This window comes from Nerophis ophidion, linkage group LG03 (assembly GCF_033978795.1).
Source record: "Nerophis ophidion isolate RoL-2023_Sa linkage group LG03, RoL_Noph_v1.0, whole genome shotgun sequence".
In the NCBI taxonomy this organism is placed as follows: Eukaryota; Metazoa; Chordata; class Actinopteri; order Syngnathiformes; family Syngnathidae; genus Nerophis; species Nerophis ophidion.
This window is the reverse complement of record NC_084613.1, coordinates 35,319,768-35,336,779: the sequence shown is the minus strand read 5'-3', so window position 1 is coordinate 35,336,779 and position 17,012 is coordinate 35,319,768. Positions and strand designations below refer to the sequence as shown.

Genomic DNA, 17,012 nt, shown 5'->3' with positions numbered 1-17,012 from the left:
TATGTGTTTGTCTGTCAGCATGTGTGCCTGTCAGCGTGTGTGCTGCCTATCAGTACAACATCCAATCAAATTAGATCCACGTTGTTTTAATCCCATAGCATTCATCCAATCAAATTGCAGGACAACCAACAAAGAAGAACTGTCAAACAACGCGGCAGTCAGGAAAAATTATGCCAAAAATACAAACCCGGTTTTCTATATGAGTTTGGAAATTGTGTTAGATGTAAATATAAACAGAATACAATGATTTCCAAATCATTTTCAACACAAAAAGGTCTCTTTTGGTTTTATCTGGCCACATGACATTCTCCCAATCCTCTGCTGTATCATCCATGTATCCATTTTGGTATGAACTCAACTCGTCGTGTTTGGAGGAAAAAGAATACTGAGTTGCATCCCAAGAACACCACACCTACTGTGAAGCATGGGGGTGGAAACATCATACTTTGGGGCTGGTTTTCTGCTTAGGGGACAGGATGACTGATCCGTGTTAAGGAAAGAATGAATGGGGCCTTGTATTGTGTGATTTTGAGCCAAAACCTCCTTCCATCAGTGAGAGCTTTGAATGGTTTACCAAATACTTATTTTTCACCATAATTTACAAATAAATTATTTAAAATTCCTATAGTGTGAATTCCTGGATTTTTTTTTCACATTCTGTCTCTCACAGTTGAAGTGTACCTATGATGAAAATTACAGACTTCTGTCATCATTTTAAGTGGGAGAACTTTCACAATCGGTGGCTGACTAAATACTTTTTTGCCCCACTGTATGTTGTCATCCAAACAATGTTATCATGGACACCCCTGCTTATTTCAGCAATACAAGTGTTACAACAGCGTGGCTTCGTAAAAAAAAGACTGCGGGTACTTTCCTGGCCTGTCTGCAGTCCAGACCTGTCTCCCATCGAAAATGTGTGGCACATTATGAAGCGTAAAATACAACAGCAGAGACCCCGGACTTTTGAACGACTGAAGCTCTACATAAAACAATAATGGTAAAGAATTATATTTTCAAAGCTTCAACAATTAGTTTCCTCTGTTCCCAAACGTTTATTGAGTGTTGTTAAAAGAAAAGGTGATGTAACACAGTGGTGATCATGTTCTTTCCCAACTACTTTGGCATGTGTTGCACCCATGAAATTCTAAGTTAATTATTATTTGGAAAAAAAAATTAAATTTTTGAGTTTGAACATCAAATATCTTGTCTTTGTATTGCATTCAATTGAATATGGGTTGAAAAGGATTTGCAAATCATTTTATTCTGTTTATATTTACATCCAACACAATTTCCCAACTCATATGGAAACCTTTTTTGTATAATGTTAACACTTTGTGCAAATAAGTACAGTTGCACTTGTTTTTTCAAATGTGTTTATTCTGTAAAGGAATGAGTTAAATGTTTAAAATGACTGGTTAAAAGTGCTATTATGAAGTGCAATGTCAGCACTATTTTTTTCCTGTAATTTCAAATCCACTTGTGTTAATATATAAATACAGCGTTTTAAAAGCATATTCAATCCGTGTAAATATATTAGTCTGTGTTTAAAAGGACTTTAAAGGACTCGAAACTCAAAATGCAGGACTTGGGACTTGACTTGAGACTTTCCAGTCTTGACTTTAGACTTGATTCGGGACTTGCCTGTCTTGACTCAAGACTTGAGGGCAAAGACTTGAGACTTACTTATGACTTGCAAAACAATGACTTGTTCCCACCTCTGTCCAAAAGGTTTCTCTTAGTCCCCAGCACTGTATGTCAGACTTCCAAAGGTTTCTGCCAGCAGGATGTGATCTCATAAAGAAAGATGTCCGCCCTGAGAGGCCCGCAGAGACATTTGACACACGGATGTGATCTCTCAAGTGTGTTCATGCGCTGTAATGCTTGCCAACGTTCCTGCTTGTTCTGTGTTTGAAACATCAGAACATTCACTAATAATAATCATCGTCATCATCATAATTCCTTGTAGTTACAGGTGCAAACATGGCCTCACCAGTGGATTGATTTGTTGTAACTCCACTGGAAACAACTCATCAAGTCCTGTATCTCCATCTTCTTATTCGTCATGAAAAGTGCCACATTCACGCTGGACGGCTTTTGTTGACAAAAAATTTGAGACCCTAAGGCAGGGGTAGGGAACCTATGGCTCTAGAGCCAGATGTGGCTCTTTTGATGACTGCACCTGGCTCTCAGATAAATCTTAGCTGAAATTGCTTAACACGATAAGTAATGAATACTTCCGCTGATAATCTAAGTGTCAAAAATAACGTTCAAAATATAAAACATTCTCATGCATTTTCATCCATCCATCCGGTTTCTACCGCACCTGTTCAAGAAGTCGCATTAATGGTAAGAAGTATTTTATTTATTTTTGGTTAGCCTCAGAATAACAATGTTATTAAAAAGAATAAGACTTATTATACTCTAAAAATGTTGGTCTTTCTTAAAAATGCATGTATATAGTTGTATTCAGTGTTAAAAAATAAATAAATTATATGACTCTCATGAAAATACTTTAAAAAATATTTGGCTTGTATGGCTCTCTCAGCAAAAAAGGTTCCCGACCCCTGCCCTAAGGAGTCAATTGGATGAAAAATATGCCTGATTCAGTTTTGCATTTTTAACTTTCTCATGTTTTTGCAAAGGCAGATTTGTGCTATATAAAATGCATCAAAGGAAACGAGAAGAGTGGGAAGGCGTCAGGAGTGTAAATGTTTCGTACAGTAGAGAGGGGATTCCTATTGCCCCATTCCTCGGTGGATCTCATGTGAGAGGAAGAGCAGAGTTTCAGGAGACTGCATTTCACAATGCAGTTTGCTGAAAATGATAGAAAGCACCACTCTACATAGCAATTGACGCTGTTGTCAAAGTCGGAATTGTCACAAAACACTGTACTGGCATTTGGCGGCTGCAGTGGATAGTGCAACACCCAATTTGTCACATTTCATGTGTCAGGTAAACCGTAATGAGTGGGGCTATATGAATCCCCTTCCTATTGTTCCTTCAAAGCTTCAATAGGATGAAGATCCTTTTCTTTGCGACAGACTTTCCTCTCATTCTTTAGATTGATAGTACTTTATTGATTCCTTAAGGAGAGTTCCCTCAGGAAAATTAAAAGTTTGTAAAACTTTTGTTTCCTTCGCCAGAACTAAAATGATGCAGAAGTTGTTAGCCAGCGGAAGAAAGAACGGCCCATTAATGAACGCATGCTTCACGTGGTCCAAAATTCTTTCTGTTATGTAGACAGCCGCTTATGTCCACGGCAGTTAGCCAAACCGAGGGCCGTCGACTTAAAAGGGTTGCAATATAACCATGGTAACTGAGCCAAATGTAATAAGGAAAGACCAAGTTCTTGGTAAAAGAATCAACTGAAGTTTGAGGCCGTAGGAAAACTGTACTTGCTCAAGGACCTTCAGCGGTAGTCAGGAAAAGGGTTGGACATTTTTCCGGTTTTGAGTCCACTTTCAATTCTGCTTAATTAATTGGTTTAATTATTGATTATTTTAACGTTTCTTATTTGGAAAAAAAGAGAACACAAAGGTGGATTAGCATCCATTTAGTTTAGCTCGAGGTAACATCACCTTACAAAGCCTCCAGTGAGGTCTAAGACGCACAACCGTAGCATAGAAAAAAAACCTTCTTTTTTTCAAATAAATTGAAAAAATTAATATATTATTTTGTAAAATTTAGAGTTGATCAATTCCTGCACATACATAGCAAAGAAAAACAAGCTCTTTTGAAAAGAAATATAAGATGTTCATATATTCTTCAGTATAAATTAAATCTTATTCTGTCATATTTGGAAAAAAAAGAAAACAAAAAGGTAGATTGACATCAATTTAGTTTAGTTTTGAGCTAACATGACCTTGCAACGGCTCCAGTGAAGTCTTAAAGCCTACTGAAATTAGATTTTTTTATTTAAACGGGGATAGCAGGTCCATTCCATGAGTCATACTTGATCATTTCGCGACATTGCCATGTTTTTGCTTAAAGGATTTAGTAGAGAACATCGACGATAAAGTTCGCATCTTTTGGTGCTGATAAAAAAGCCCTGCCTTTACCGGAAGTCGCAGACGATGACGTCACATGTGTGAGGGCTCCTCACGTCCTCACATTGTTTATAATGGGAGCCTCCAGCAGCAGGAGCTATTCGGACCGAGAAAACGACAATTTCCCCATTAATTTGAGCGAGGATGAAAGATTTGTGGATGAGGATATTGATAGCGAAGGACTGGAAAAAAAAAATTCAACAAAAAAAAGTAATAAAATAAAATAAAAGGCGATTGCATTGGTTTAGAGCTAACATGACCTTGCAACGGCTCAAAGGCCTAGTGAAATGAGATTTTCTTATTTTAACGGGGACAGCAGGTCCATTCTATGTGTCATACTTGATCATTTGTGCCATATTTTTGCTGAAAGTAGTTAGTAGAGAACATCGCCGATAAAGTTCGCAAAGTTAAAAAAAGTTAATTAAAAAAAAGGCGATTGCATTGGTTTAAAGCTAACATGACCTTGCAACGGCTCCAGTGAAGTCTTAAAGGCCTACTGAAATGAGATTTTCTTATTTAAACGGGGATAGCAGGTCCATTCTGTGTCATACTTGATCATTTCGCGATAATGCCATATTTTTGCTGAAAGTATTTAGAAGAGAACATCGACAATAAAGTTCGCAACTTTTGGTCCTGCTAAAAAAGCCTTGCCTTTACCGGAAGTAGCAGACGATGACGTCATAAGGGTGAGGGCTCTTCATGTCCTTACATTGTTTATAATGGGAGCTTCCAGCAGCAAGAGCTATTTGGACCGAGAAAACAACAATTTCCCCATTAATTTGAGCGAGGATGAAAGACTCGTGGATGATGATATTGATAGCGAAAGACTACAAAAGAATAAAAAAAATAAAAAAAAGGTGATTGCATTGGGACGGATTCAGATGTTTTTAGACACATTTACTAAGATAATTCTGGGAAATCCCTTATCTTTCTATTGTGTTGCTAGTGTTTTAGTGAGATTAAATAGTACCTGATAGTCGGAGGAGTGTGTCCACGGGTGTCTTGAGGCCAGTCTCTGAGGGAAGTCGACGGCAGCTGCATGGACGGCGCAAGCTCAGCTGATCTCCGTTAAGAGGCGACTTTTTACCACAGTTTTCTCACCGAAACCTGCCGGTTGACAAGTGGCCGGGAACCATGTTCGCTTGACCGCTCTGATCCATAGTAAAGCTTCACCTCCGGGAATTTTAAACAAGGAATCACCGTGTGTTTGTGTGGCTGAAGGCTAAAGCTTCCCAACGCCATCTTTCTACTTTGACTTCTCCATTATTAATTGAACAAATTGCAGAAGATTCAGCAACACAGATGCCCAGAATATTGTTTGATTGCGCGATGAAAAGAGACGACTTTTAGCCGCAAATGGTGCTGCGCTAATATGTCCTCTACAGTCCGTGACGTCACGCACACGCGTCATCATTCCGCGACGTTTTCAACAAGAAACTCCGCGGGAAATTTAAAATTACAATTTAGTAAACTAAACCGGCCGTATCGGCATGTGTTGCAATGTTAATATTTCATCATTGATGTATAAAATTTCAGACTGTGTGGTCGGTATTAGTGGATTTCAGTAGGCCTTTAAGAGGCACATACGCAGCATAGAAAAATATATTTTTTTAATCCAACTTTTTTTATTGACTTATTCAAATAGACAGAAAAAAAAGTACAAGTCGAAACAGTACAATTTTAAAGTCAGTGAATTCTTCACACCCTTACCCTTAAAACAACCCACCCAACCACCTTCCCACCCCACTCAGGTCAAACCAACCAGGGACACATGGCACAAACAAACAACAAGTAAGATGACAAAAACAGACACATGTACACATACACACCCGTACAAGGCCAGAGACGGACAGAGACTGAAAGGAGAGAGAAAAGGAGAAAGAGAGAAAAAAAAGATATACAAAGATTTAAAAAAAAACAAAAATAAAAAAAAGAGATGCTAATAAATAAAAGGGATATTATTCCTCATCTGCGTCTGGACATAAGTCAAGAGAGTTGACATACAGTAAGAAGGGACTCCGTGAACTTTCAAACACTTGAGAAGAGCCATATAGTGAAAACCTAAGTTTTTCCAGTTTTAAATTGTAGAGAACCTCTCTAATCCAACGGCCGTGTGATGGGGGGTGAGCCAGCTTCCAATTGAACAAGATCAGTCGCCTGGCCAGCAAGTTCGTAAAAGCCACAGCGCGTTTTAGTGGTACAGAGCACGTGTTATTAGGGCATATGCCGAAGATGGCTGATAATGGGTTGGAGGGAAAGTCTTGACCGTATGCCTTTCCGATTGTGTCAAAAATGTCCTCCCAAAAGGAACATAATTTAGAGCAGGACCAGAACATATGGACATGATCAGCCAGAGATTGTTTGCATCTATTACATGTATTGCTAACAGTAGGGTAGATTTTGGATAGTTTTGAATTAGTGTAGTGAATTTTATGGATTACTTTGCATTGGATGAGACTATGACGGGCACATATCGAGGAGGAGTGGACCAGTTTCAGGGCAGAGTTCCACAGTTGATCAGATATGTTGGTGTTAAAATCGCTCTCCCACGAGGCTCTTATTACTGATAAGGAGTTTGGAGCAACTGAGCTTAGATACAGTAGATAGATAGATAGATAGATAGATAGATAGATAGATAGATAGATAGATAGATAGATAGATAGATAGATAGATAGATAGATAGATAGATAGATAGATGGATGGATAGATAGTACTTTATTTATTCCGTCAGGAGAGTTCCTTCAGGAAAATTTAAATTTTCAGCACAATCCCATCCAAGATCAGACAAACATTACAGGGAGACAGAACAGGATCGCTGACGGGTCTGCTGGCTTCCAGCACCCCTTACAAAAAAGATGAGATACAGGTAAACAAGGGGGAGGAATGGGAGAAAAAAATAGAAGATTAAAATAAAATTAAAAAAAGCGGTATATATCACGCAGATAAATTTTTTATGATTTGGGCTCAGAGATAACAATGTACAAACCCCGTTTCCATATGAGTTGGGAAATTGTGTTGGATGTAAATGTATATGGAGTACAATGATTTGCAAATCCTTTTCAACCCATATTCAATTGAATGCACTACAAAGACAAGATATTTGATGTTCAAACTCATAAACTTAATTTTTTTTTGGAAATAATAATTTACTTAGAATTTCATGGCTGCAACACGTGCCAAAGTAGTTGGGAAAGGACATGTTCACCACTGTGTTACATCACCTTTTCTTTTAACAACACTCAATAAACATTTGGGAACTGAAGAAAATAATTGTTGAAGCTTTGAAAGTGGAATTCTTTCCCATTCTTGTTTTATGTAGAGCTTCCAGTCATTCAACAGTCCGTATTTTACGCTTCATTATGCGCCACACATTTTCGATGGGAGACAGGTCTGGACTGCAGGCAGGCCAGGAAAGTACCCGCACTCTTTCTTTAAGAAGCCACGCTGTTGTAACACTTGTCTTGCTGAAATAAGCAGGGGCGTCCATGATAACGTTGCTTGGATGACAACATATGTTGCTCCAAAACCTGTATGGACCTTTCAGCATTAATGGTGCCTTCACAGATGTGTAAGTTACCCATGCCTTGGGAACTAATACACCCCCATACCATCACAGATGCTTGGTTTCAACCTTTGTGCCTATAACAATCCGAATGGTTATTTTCCTCTTTGTTCTGGAGGACACCACGTCCTCTGTTTCCAAATATAATTTGAAATGTGGACTCGTCAGACCAGGGAACACCTTTCCACTTTGCATCAGTCCATCTTAGGTAAGCACGGGCCCAACGAAACCGGCGGCGTTTCAGGGTGTTGTTGACAAATGGCTTTCGCTTTGCATATTAGTTTTAACTTGCACTTACAGATGTAGCAACCAACTGTAGTTACTGACAGTGGTTTTATGAAGTGTTCCTGAGCCCATGTGGTGATATCCTCTACACACTGATGTCGGTTTTCGATGCAGTAACGCCTGAGGTATCTAAAGTCCGCAATATCATCGCTTACGTGCAGTGATTTCTCTAGATTCTCTGAATTTTGTGATGATTTTACAGACCGTGGATGTTAAAATCCCTAAACTCCTTGCAATAGCTTGTTGAGAAATGTTGTTCTAAAACTGTTCGACAATTTGCTTACAAAGTGGTGACCCTCACCCCTTCTTTGTTTGTGAATTACTTAGCATTTCATGGAAGCTGCTTTTATACTCAATCATGGCACCCAACTGTTCCCAATTAGCCTGCACACCTGTGGGATGTTCAAATAAGTGTTGGATGAGCATTCCTCAACTTTATCAGTATTTATTGCCACCTTTCCCAACTTCTTTGTCACGTGTTGCTGGAATCAAATTCTAAAGTTAATAATTATTTGCAAAAAAAAAATGTTTATCAGTTTGAACATCAAATAGGTTGTCTTTGTAGCATATTCAACTGAATATGGGTTGAAAATGATTTGCAAATCATTGTATTCCGTTTATATTTACATCCAACACAATTTCCCAACTCATATGGAAACGGGTTTTTTTTATCTTTTTCCGGAGGACAATTTGGAAAGTGTGGGTACTGCTTCTTTACTAAGTTCCTCACCTGAAAAAAACGAAAAAGGTGGGAGTTTGGCAAATCGTATTTGGAAGAGAGTTCAGCGAAGGATGAGAACACTCCGTCTGTATAGAGGTCTTTCACAGTGGTGATACCGTGATCATGCCAAGTCATAAATGCGGGGTCGGTACAGGAAGGTTTAAATAATCAATCAATCAATGTTTATTTATATAGCCCTAAATCACAAGTGTCTCCAAGGGCTGCACAAACCACAACAACATCCTCGGTAGATAACAAATAACTGTTTTTTAAGTCGCGGGGTCAATATAGATGGGCCCTGAAAACCGAAGTGTTTCCTTAGCTGGTTCCATATTTTCATGGAGATCGATGCAACGGTGTTTGCGCCTTCAAGTTTAAATGGAAAAGGGAGCGGTGAGCATAAGCAAGAACGTAATGAAAAGTGTGGGATTGCCGTTTCAAGGGATACCCAGGCCGGCAGGGTCTGAGAGCTTCTGTCCATCCAGTATAAGAGTTATTGTGCATTAGCCGCCCAATAGTGAAAATCGTTTTTTTAATAATAAAATAAATAAATAATACTTTAAAAAAATAAAAATAAACAATGTATTCTTTTATAGAATTTAACAAAAATAAAACCTGTGGAAATTACACAAGAATGTATATTTAGTAACATTTTTAAAACCTAAAAATAGGCCTGGACCGATATTCGATAAATCAACTAAGCGTCGATAAATGACAATGAAGTCGGTAAGGTTTCAAGCGTGGATAAACAACCATTTGTATGCTTCAAAAGCATTCACGCTTTCCTTCACTTTCAGCAGCTGCATGCATTTGTGCTATTTGCGGAATGAATGAAAAGAAGGGTGAATCACCTTGTCCTTCATCGAGTGATTTGACTCTTTGTGAGACGAGGCGTGGTCGCAGCACTTACGTTCATATCGAGGTTTGTGTTTTTAATGTGCGTGTTCGGTGAGCAAGAGCGGTCACTCTTTTGCATCAGTTTCTGTGGCTATGGACGTTTATGATACAAATAAACGGTCGTAATAATAACCGATTTATTACTTCCGGTGGTTAGTATTTCCATATTTAATTAAAATCATCAAAGAACCATCATTCATAGCTACACTTTGATACGGATGGACTTGCGAGTCAGCTTAAATGCTCGCTCGCATTTCCCCATTAAGAAACAACATTCCCATGTCTAAACTTGTACAAACACGTAACTGTTTAAACAAGTGAGCTACAGTATTCACTTTGAACATAAAGTATGTTTTTGCACAAAGTTATTGATATAAACTCCACAATGTCTAGTCTAAACAAATGGACACGGACTCCGTTCAACAGGAACTGAACTCAGGTGACGTCACCTAAACCGGAAATGAAACAACTGATCACCCTTTACAATTGAAAATAAAAGATAAGCCTATTCAAACAAACAAATAAAAATCGTATGGCTATAATGAAATCAGAACAATATTTAATGTTCCATCTGCCCTGAAAGTATATTGTGTCTATTTATTTAAGTTATTTTAAGAAACTTTGTTAAAAGATTTTAGTGCGTGTATAATACTTTTTCAGCACAATACCACTATAATAATGATTACAATGATCATTTTGGCCAAAAATAACTTTATTTAGCCATTATATTTAATTGTTTGGTTGTGCATATTTGAAGGTGTCCTGCCCCCTCTTTAGCAGGTACAGAATCTATTTATTGATGTGGTTGTGATTTTTATTCAAGTGCAAGATTTTCAAGTACATTTTATTTGTATTGTTTGTTGTTTTTAACTTGGCATTTAAAAGAGTTTACATTCTTAGTTAAAACGTTCAGATATACAAGACGTACAAGTTAATTGCATTAGAAATGGAATACTTCCATTATTACTGTGTATTGTCATTACATGAGTGGTTAATTTGGTCTTTAAATAATAATGGCAATAGTATTGTTTATCGGCAATTATGTGTAGATCAATATTTTGTCGAGTAAAATTTGTTATCAGCCCAGTCATCTCCCAATGATATATACAGGTGAAACTCCAAAAAATCGAATACGGGGCAAAGGTTTGTTTATATTTACAAGTTGAAAGTCATGTATGTCATCGACTCATGACATGCAACTCGAGATATTTCAAGCCTTCTTTTGATTTAAATTTGACAAATGTTATTTATATAACCCTTAAACATTCAACAAAAGTGTATTTATATAACCCTTAATCAATCAACCAAAGTGTATTTATATAACCCTTAAACATAACCCAAGTTTATTAATACAACCCTGAATCAATCAACCAAAGTGTATGTATACAACCAATAATCAACCAAAGTTTATTTATATAACCCTTAATCTATCATTCAAAGTGTAGTTATATAACCCTTAATGAACCAAAGTTGGTTTATATAGCCCTTAATCAATCAACCAAAGTTTATTTATACAACCCTTAAACAACCGACGTTTATTTACATAACCCTTAATCAATCAAACAAAGTGTATTTTATTTATATAACCCTTAATCAACCAAAGTTTATTTATATAACTATTAATCAATCAACCAAAGTTTATTTATATAACCCTTAATCAACCAAAGTTTTTTTTTATAGTCCTAAATCAATCAACCAAAGTTTATTTATGTAACCCCTAAACAACCAAAGTTTATTTATGTAACACCTAAACAACCAAAGTTTATTTATCAAGTCCTTAATCAATCCAACAAAGTGTTTTATATAACCCTTAATCAACAAAAGTGTATTTATATAATCATTAATCAAGCGATCAAAGTTTATTTATATTACCCTTATTCCACAAAAGTTTATTTATACAACCCTTAATCAATCAACCAAAGTTTATTTATATTACCCTTAATCAATCAACCAAAATGTATTTAGGTCAACGACATCCTCAGCTCAGATCTCATATCAGGGCAAGAAAAAACTTAACCCAATGGGAACAACCAGAAACCTTGGAAGGGACAACATTCTTCCACATCAAGCTTTTTATTTTTTATTGATTTTCATTGAGGGGGGCCAAAAAGTGTGGCCGATACACATTTTGTTGTCTATTTGATACAAGTCAAGACAGGGCAAATAACTGATACTGTTACCAACACTTTGTATTACAGTATCTTTAGTAGACATGTTGTGGTTTTGCCTTGAATTTCTTTACAAAACGATCACATTTACAAGCAAATCCCAAAATCATCCATCCATTCATCTTCTTCCACTTATCCGAGGTCCGGTCGTGGGGGCAGCAGCCTAAGCAGGGAAACCCAGACTTTCCTCTCTCCAGCCATTTTGTCCAGCTCCTCCCGGGGGATCCCGAGGCGTTCCCAGGCCAGTCGGGAGACATAGTCTTCCCAACATGTCCTAGGTCTTCTCCGTGGCCCCCTTCTGGTCAGACATGCCCGAAACACCTCTCTAGGGAGGCGTTTAGTTGGCATCCTGACCAGATGCCAAAGCACATGTAGACTGGTTGGGCAAACTCCCATGCACCTTCACGGACCCTGCCGAGAGTATAGAGCTGGTCCACAGTTTCACAACCAGGACGAAAACCACACTGTTTCTCCTGAATCCGATGTTCGACTATCCATCGTAGCCTCCTCTCCAGTACACCTGAATAGACCTTACCAGGAAGGCTGAGGAGTGTGATCCCACGATAGTTGGAACACACCCCTTTTTAAAGAGAGGAACCACCACCCTAGTCTGCCAATCCATAGGTACCGCCCCCGATGTCCACACGATGTTGCAGAGTCTTGTCAACCAAGACAGCCTCACAGAATCCGGGGCCTTAAGGAACTCCGGGCGGATCTCACCCAACCCTGGGGCCTTGCCACCGAGGAGCTTTTTAACTACCTCAGCGACCTCAACCCCAGAAATAGGAGAGCCCACCACAGAGTCCCCAGGAATCGAAGTATTCCCTCCACCGATGCACAACATCCGCAGTCGAGGTCAGCAGAACACCATCCCCACCATACAAGGAGTTGACATTGCATTGCTTCCCTTTACTGAGGCGGCGGAAGTCGTTTTCCATGGCTTCCCTGAACTCCTCCCATGTCCCAGTTTTTGCCTTCGCGACCGCTGAAGCCGCACATCGCTTAGTCTGTCAGTACCTGTCTGCTGACTCCGGAGTCCTATGAGCCAAAAAAACCTGATAGGACTCTTTCTTGAGCTTGACGGCATCCCTCACCGCTGGTGTCCACCAGCGAATTCTAGGATAACCGTCACGACAGGCACCTTGCGGCCACAGCTCCAATCGGCCGCCTTGACAATAGAGGTACGGAACATCGTCCACTCGGACTCAATGTCCAGCCCCTCCCCGTGACATGTTCAAAGTTCTTCCGGAAGCGGGAATTGATACTCTCTCTGACAGGAGACTCTGCTAGACGTTACCAGGAGACCCTCACAATGCGTTTGGGCCTGCTAAGTCCGTCCAGAATCCTTCCCCACCATCACAGCCCACTCACCACCAGGTGATCTCTTCACCCGTGTACCAAAACATCAGACCGCAAATCTGATAACACATTTCCAAAGTTGATCATGGAACTGCGGTCTAGGGTGTCCTGGTGCCAAGTGCACATATGGACACCCTTATGTTTGAACATGGTGTTTGTTATGGACAATCTGTGACGAGCACAAAAGTGCAATTACACAACACCACTCGGGTTCAGATCCAGGGGGCCATTCTTCCCAATCACGCCTCTCCAGGTTTCACTATCGTTGCCAATATGAGCGTTGAAGTCCCTCAGTAGAACAAGAGAATCACCCGGGGGGCACTCTCAAGTACTCCCTCGTGTGAATCCAAAAAGGGTGGGTACTCTGAGCTGCTGTTTGGCGCGTAAGCGCAAACAACAGTCAGGACCCGTCTCCCCAACCAAAGGCAGAGGGAAGCTATCCTCTCTCCCACTGGGTTGAACTCCAATGTGCAGGCTCTGAGCCGGGGGGGGAAACAAGAATTTTCACCCTGGCCCGTCGCCTTTCACTGCTGGCAACGACAGAGTGGAAGAGAGTCTAGCCCCTCTCGAGAGAACTGGTTCCGGAGCCCTTTCACGTCCCAAGAACTAGCTTATGTAGCTGAGGATCGGACCGCCAAGTGCCCAGCCTTCGGCAGCCGCCCAGCTCACATTGCACCCGACCTCTATGGCCCCTGCTATGGGTTGTGAGCCTATTGGAGGGGGGACCCACATTGCCTCTTCGGGCTGTGCCAGGCCGGGCCCCATGGGGACAGGCCCGGCCACCAGGCGCTCGCCATCGTGCCCCACGTCCCTCTGGAGACAGTCCCGGGTGACCCGTGTTCAGGCGAGGGAAATCTGGGTCTTTCGTTTTTATTTTTCATGGAGGTCTGTCAATCATAAATAAATTCCTATCAATGTCAGCTCTTTGAAATATACAATTACAATGAATGTGGTTGTTGTGTTGCTACACTCTACCCTGAAAGTGATCTGACATCATGTCCTTACAGTAAATACAGAAAGTAATCTGATACCATGTACTTACAGTAAATACAGAAAGTAATCTGATACCATGTACTTACAGTGAATACAGAAAGTAATCTGATACCATGTCATTACATTAAATAAAGAGAGTAATCTGATACCATGTCCCTACAGTAGATACATTACAGGGCTGGTGTCGCCGCTATTAGAATATAATAATAATAATTGTAATACTAATACATGCATCATGAGTAAGCGGTAAACTGCTGTTTGGCAGTGAGAGGGTTAAAGCCGACGCTTGACGTCATGTCCTGCCAGTGAGTTGTGGTCCTGGCAGGTACAGCCCGCCTCCTTCCTGCACAGAAAAGAAACATTCAGTGACGGACATGCTTGGGACTTTCTCAGTTGTTTGTTTGATTCTGTGCTTTGTGCTACAGAGGACTAGTTCTTGCTGTCCTTCTTGGGTTTGCTGTGAGTCTGCGTTCGGACGCCGCGTGTTATTCGAACACCGAACACACAACGTAACCACGCACGGTAAGAAACGGTTGCTTTTGTTTCTTCCTCTTTTTTTCTACTTTGCCTGCTTCAATGAAAAAATATGTGCACTTAAATGCCACACTCGCTGTACTTGTATGCTATACTCTGTGTACCTTCATGGTACTGTGCTAGTATCTGGAAGACATGATGGTGCTCTGTATGTACTTTAATGGTACAGTGTGTGTACGTTTAGGACATAGTGGTACTGTGTGTGTGGGTGTGTATCTTTAAGACAGGATGGCACTTTGTGTGTAGTTTATATGGTACAGTGTGTGTATGTTTAAGACATAGTGGTACAGTGTGTGTAGTTTTATGGTACAGTGTGTGTATCTCTAAGACATGATGGTACGGTGTGTGTACTTTTAAGGCATGGTGCAGTGTGTGTAGTTTTATGGTGCAATGTGTGTACTTTTAAGACGTGATGGTGCTCTGTGTGTAGTATTATGGTACAGTGTGTGTACAATTAAGACATGGTCGTGCTGTGTAAGTACTTTTATGGTACAATGTGTGTATCCGTAAGACATGATGGTGCTGTGTGTGTAGTTTTATGGTACAGTGCGTGCACGTTTAAGACATGGAGGTACTGTGTGTGTACTGTGTACCGTGTGTGTACTTTTATGGTAAGTGTGTGTATCTGTAAGTCATGATGGTACTGTGTCTGTACTTTTATGGTGTGTGTGTGTCTTTAAGACAGGATGGCACAGTGTGTGTATATTTAAGACATTATGGTGCACTGTGTGTAGTTTTATGGTACAGCGCGTGTACTTTTGTGGTTCAGTGTGCGTATCTTTAGGACATGATGGTGCAGTGTATGTACTTTTAAGACATGATGGTGCGGTGTGTAGTTTAATGGTGCAATCTGTGTGTGGCATGATGGTGCAGTGTGTGTAGTTTTATGGTACATTGTGTGTAGTTTAATGGTACAGCACGTGTACTTTTGTGGTTGAGTGTGTGTATATTTAGGACATGTTGGTACAGTGTGTGTAGTTTTATGGTACATAGTGTGTATCCTTATGATGAATGTACATTTGTGGCACAGTGTGTGTATCTGTAAGATATGATAGCGCTGTGTGTAGTTTATGGTACAGTGTGTATACTTTATGGTACAGTGTGTGTCTGTAAGGCATGAGGATGCAGTGTGGAGTTTTATGGTACAGTGTGTGAACTTTAATTGTACAGTTTGTGTATCTGTAAGACATGGTGGTACTGTGTGTGTACTTTTATGACATGATGGTGCAGTGTGTGTACTTTTATGGTACAGTGTGTGTATCTTTAAAACCTGATGGTACTTTGTGGGTAGTTTTATGGTACTGTGTGTGTACTTATAAGATCCGTTGGTGCAGTGTGTATCTTTAAGACAGGATGGTACATTGTGTGTATTTTACAACCTGATGGTACTTTGTGTGTAGTTTTATGGTACAGTATGTGCACTTTGCAGACATGATGTAATGTGTGTGTGTGTGTGTGTGTGTGTGTGTGTGTGTGTGTGTGTGTGTCTTTAAGACAGGATGGTACAGTGTGTGTATCTTTAAAACCTGATGCTACTTTGTGCATAATTTTATGGTACATGATGGTATAATGTGTTTACTTTTATGATGCAGTGTGTGTAGTTTTATGGTACAGTGTGTTACATACTTTTATGGTACAGTATGTGTATCTGTAAGACATGATGGTACTGTGTGTGTACTTTTATGGTGCAGTGTTTGTGTATCTTTAAGACAAGATGGTACACTGTGTGTATCTTTAAGACCTGATGGTACCCTGCGTGTAGTTTTATTGTACAGTGTGTGTACTTTTAAGACATGATGGTACAATGTGTTTACTTTAATGATGCAGTGTTTGTGTATCTTTAAGACAAGATGGGACACTGTGTGTATCTTTAAGACCTGATGGTACCCTGCATGTAGTTTTATGGTACAGTGTGTACTTTTAAGACATGATGGTACAGTATGTGTATTGCATGTTACAGTGTGTGTACCTTTATGGTACAGTGTGCATACTTTTTATGTACAGTGTACCGTATTTTTCGAATTATAAGTTAACGTTTTTTTAATAGTTTGGCCGTGGGTGCGACGTATACTCCGGAGCGACTTATGTGTGAAATTATTAACACATTACCGTAAAATATCAAATAATATTATTTATCTCATTCGCGTGAGCGACGAAGACAATGTCCGCAATCATCACACACACGTCAGCAATCGTCACTCACACGCCAACCAATAAGAATTCGGCGGGGGCGGGTCATGGCAGAAGTGCATTGTGGGTCATGATATGCTAACTGCTATATGCTATACGCTACTGCCGGAGCTAATAAAATGGATCACATCAACATTGGCGGTAACTTATAAAAACTGAGAAGGACTGAACTAAAATGGCACCGAAAAGGAAATCATATACTGCAGATTACAAGCTGGACGTAGTGAAATATGCTGCAGAGAACAGCAATCGAGCAT

The 17,012-nt window shown here is 39.8% G+C and overlaps 1 protein-coding gene across 5 annotated transcripts in view; it reads left to right on the top strand.

Moving 5' to 3' along the window:
- disp1 (dispatched homolog 1 (Drosophila)) overlaps nucleotides 1-17,012 on the top strand; it is a 142,967-nt gene that overhangs the window by 65,549 nt on the left and 60,406 nt on the right. For 3 of the 5 annotated variants that reach the window (XM_061895030.1, XM_061895025.1, XM_061895027.1), the window contains exon 3: nucleotides 14,457-14,553. The exons of 1 other annotated variant lie outside the window; for it this stretch is intronic. The gene's annotated coding sequence lies outside the window, so the exon portion shown is untranslated. Of the gene's footprint in view, nucleotides 1-14,260; nucleotides 14,554-17,012 lie in introns of those variants that run through there. One more of the 5 variants, XM_061895026.1, reaches the window with a different exon arrangement.